Consider the following 4,423-nt stretch of genomic DNA (forward strand, 5'->3'; position numbering starts at 1 on the left):
TCTCCCTACCAAATAAGGCATAGGTGAGTCCTAAAACAATATAGGGAAAAAATACCCCCCTATCAAAATGTCTTAAAGCATATATATTAAGAAAATTATAAGGCAATTAAATGTGGCAACCATAGCATTAATACACTGCTAATAAACAACTCACTTTAAGAAGACTTAAGAAGATACACACATTATGTATATATCGTTGAAAAGGTGTCTCAATACAACACTAGATTTAACAAACACAAACAAAGGCAAATCTATAGATTTATATATAAAAATCATGAAATGAAATGAAGGAATATGAAAAGATATTTTCAAATGAAAGCAAATCTTTGAAATCATGAAAGTCCAAATGAAATCGCAATGAAAATCTGATATATATCCCCAAGTTGAAAAATGAAAGAGAATCATGAAATTCATAAACCTATATAAGGCCGTTTAGAAAGTTTTGCAAAACATCAAAAAAATTGATCAATGCGGCCAACATGATTCAAGTGATACACATGCCAAATATACCTCTTATAAGACAACACTTTCTTCGGAAAAAGAGGCTAGGGTAAAGATGTCGCCGCTAATAGACGAATTTTGTATCAATATAAACAAGAGGCACATTTTTCCTATGCTACATGATCACCAAAAAAATTAATTTTTGTACATTTATGTGTTTCATCCATAAGGATGCAAAAAGACTTATGCTTAGGATAAAACTCATAAGGATCAATTGCGACTCATTTTCGACCAGGAAAACTAGAGAAAACAATCATGCCGAAGTTCTTGGAGGCTTGTATCGATCCATATAGAGAACTTTTTGCACCCGCGGTAGAACAACTGAGATGGACAGAGAGGAATGCAACAATGCCCGGGGGGGGTTGCTCATACATAAACGCTCCTTATTAAATCAAAACCAACAAATTCATTATATGTATTAAAATAACAAATAACAAAAAGATAACTTTCCAAAAATACTGGTTTGAAGAAGGGAGAAATGATTAAAAATAACCGGCAATAACAAAAGGCTCAGTATAGATGAAACTATTCGGGCACTGGTACAGTCGACTGATTTTTCACATCGGTCGACTGATTGCCAGCATGGGTCGACCCGATTGTAGAGACTCAGTAGACTGATGGTGTCCTGAGCCTGTGGCATTTTGAGACTTATCCATGTTCTCAAAGCTTAAAATATCATTATGTTATGTTAAAAAAAAGAACTAATCTATCAAATTCTTTTGCTACCATAAGATGAACATTTCATTTTTTATAAAACCAAATCTCATCAAAGTTTGTTTACGAACAAATTCCAAACAAAAAATCTCTTTTAAGAATAACATCTAAAACCAAAACGTTAACAGTTTTGTTCTTTAAAATCACACTTTGTTTGGTACCCAAATACTTTTGGTACGAAGAGTTAGGGACATGACCGCTCTATCAGATAAGTCCGCAAGCCCCTAAGATTATGATCCCATTTGGCTTATTTTGTGCATGTATGTCCGGTCATAATGCATATAATTATGTAAATGACGCCATTTTATTGCAATAAGTATAATGAAATGGATACCATTTGTTTATGTCTGACGGCATTCGATTATGCACGGTGAAACATTTTTAAATGAATGATGGTGCTTTTTGGAACTTTTACAAATTTGAAACTTTTTGTAAATCAACACAGAATTATTTTTGCTAAATGTCCAAATCTACACAAAGCTTTTATATGTTGTGCATTGAACATATTGAACATGCTTATGAGAGAACTATGAGTGTTGTATGTGTGTATGTGGTGATAGAATACTTATGAGATGCAGCAAGTGGCAAGATAATTGGGTAATTTGGGGTTTTTGCGCTTCATAGCAAAAATTTGGCAAGATGGGCCTTACGACGCAAGTAGTGCGATTGTTATAAATTTTGTTATACATGTGTATATAGTGTACTGGATGATTTGGAAGCATGGTACAAGAATTAACACACATGATTCTATAAGTTCTTATGGTATGTGTCAATGGATGCAGTTAGAGTTGAGGTCTAAGGAAGAAATGCGGTGTTTAATATCATGTCAACCATCATTAGGCAGCAACATTCAAATTGACAATGAAAGTAAGCAACATAATTATTCTTAATGATGTATAATTCATTTCTAATTGGGCTTCTACTTTCTATCATGGAAATCAAATCTTTTCATGAGATATGCTAGAATTTTTATGTCAAAGCATCATGCATCCAACTTTATTTTCATTATCATCTTTAAGGATCATATTTCCTTTAACAAGTGTATCAATATTTAGAAGCTGCATATTCATGATCGTATTTTAAGCTTACATGCTTGTTTTTACTGTTAGGCTGTCTAAAATCATTGACAACAGATAGCTGATCCCTATCAAATTTAATGATAGATGTTACAACTTGAGACTTCTACATTCAACATTGTTTGACAATGAATGTTTACAATCAGACGACTTTCACCATCAAAAAATAAAGAGCTAGCAATTAGAAAACTTTCACGTAAGATCGGAAAGTTACGATTCAATGACTTGCATGACAATCGACTGGAACAAGCTCTGATTCAACATGGCTTCACTCAACAATCGAAGAGTTTAATCTGACGACTCTCATCTAAAATAGCTAAAGCGAAGATTACAGAACCAATGTCTTTGCAACGCTTTAATAGATGAGGTTACAAACGCTACAATCTCTTCAAAAAAACGAAGAAGGCGACCTCTACGATTCCAGCTTCAAAAACAAGAGCAACCTCTGCGTTTCAACTTCAAAACCGCAATGGCGACCATTGGCGTTTCAGCATTAAGTGCTGATGCCTAACTCTGCGTCCGCAAGTCTGGATTTAGAAGTATCGGTTCTTAGAACGCGCAACTTGATGGCGTTTGACTCATCAAACCACGAGCTAAACGCTTCACAACCGATCGTAGATTCTCGCCATACTTAGGAGCGAATTAAGGGGTTTTGTTAACTATCTATAATCCTCCTATAAATAGTCCAATCAATTCAACCGAGTAAGAAGGAATCAAGATTTTGGGAAGATCAGCATTCTTTGGCAAAAGAGATCTGAATTTTGGCTTATTCCGCACAAGGAGGTTTGAAGGTATCTTTCCAGTAACGGATTAGCTTAATTTCATTAACCGAATTTTTGGTTTAAGCAATGAACTCTTTCATAGAGTTTAACCTTCGTTCTGAAGTTTAGTAAACTCTTAAGAGTTCTTTTCATACTTGCCACACAAGTTTACATTAACCGTTCTCGTGAAGTGAGACATTGGATCGTCACGATAAGCAACTCGAGTACGAATATCGAGTGAGGTATCTCATCGGCTACATGAAAAGCATAAGTTTTAACAAAGGGGAGGATCTCTATCGCTCTTCTTCTCTTTTGTTTAATCGGGATTCTGATACAAAAAATTATAAGTTTTTTCTAAGTTTAGTTAGACGAGAAATTGGTATTAGAGAATTGTTATTCATTCTTTATCTAAGGCCCAGTTAGAGAGATATACAATAATCATATTCTCAATTGTCTCTATAAATTTCCCACAAACCAAAGATGGTCGTTATGGCTGGGGATTATCTTTTCTGATGAAGAAGTTTGGCGGCGGCAAGTCCGACATAAACCTCGCTGAATGACGTCGAAAAACCCTTGTCATGGAATTCGACCAAGCTAAGTAAGGAAAGAGGTACTTTCCTCTGGATCCCTTAGCCCTAAGGCTTAGTGTGCAGGTTCCGTAGGATCTCCAAAGAGACCAAAACATTGGCAAAACCATCAAAGGAGCCCCTCCCTTTGAATCATGGTCGGACAACCCTCCTCTGAAGACGTGGGCCACCTCTGCTGGCAGCTGGTCAAGCGAGTCGAAGATCTCACACCTACGTTCGAAGAGACGTGTATTGGGTCAGAAGAGGCCTATGTGGTGTACAAGGCTCGCATTAACGTCGATGAATAATCGCTGGCAAATACGCTTTACAGACGGCTAAAAATCATGCCTGCTGACAGAGGAGAAGATCTTATGACGAGTCTATCTGCCAAGAGAGTCGGATCGCTGCAATCACCGCGAGACTCCAACGCTCGGGAGGCGTCACTGAGCACTTCATGACTAAAGCCCAAGTATGAGCCCGCTAATCAACCTAAAGACGTAGCCCTTAGGGCACGTTCAAAAGAAAAACGTAGTCGCTCCAGAAGCGCGTTTCATCGCATAATTGGCAACTGCTCAGAAGTGCGTTCAAGTTCAAAACACACTCTCAGGAGTACGTTCAACTTTCAAAACATAACCCTCAGGAAAGCCGTTTCTCAAACTGAAACGGCGGTTCTCCGAACTATGTTCAAATTTTAAATTAGCTCTCAGGAGTGCGTTCGAAGATAAAAACGCAGACCTCAAGACTGTGTAACCAACAAAGCAACCAGCAAGGTTGCGTTCGCACGCAACCAACAAAATGTAGACTT

The sequence above is a fragment of the Asparagus officinalis genome, chromosome 10, assembly GCF_001876935.1.
Source record: "Asparagus officinalis chromosome 10, Aspof.V1, whole genome shotgun sequence".
NCBI classification, from domain to species: Eukaryota; Viridiplantae; Streptophyta; class Magnoliopsida; order Asparagales; family Asparagaceae; genus Asparagus; species Asparagus officinalis.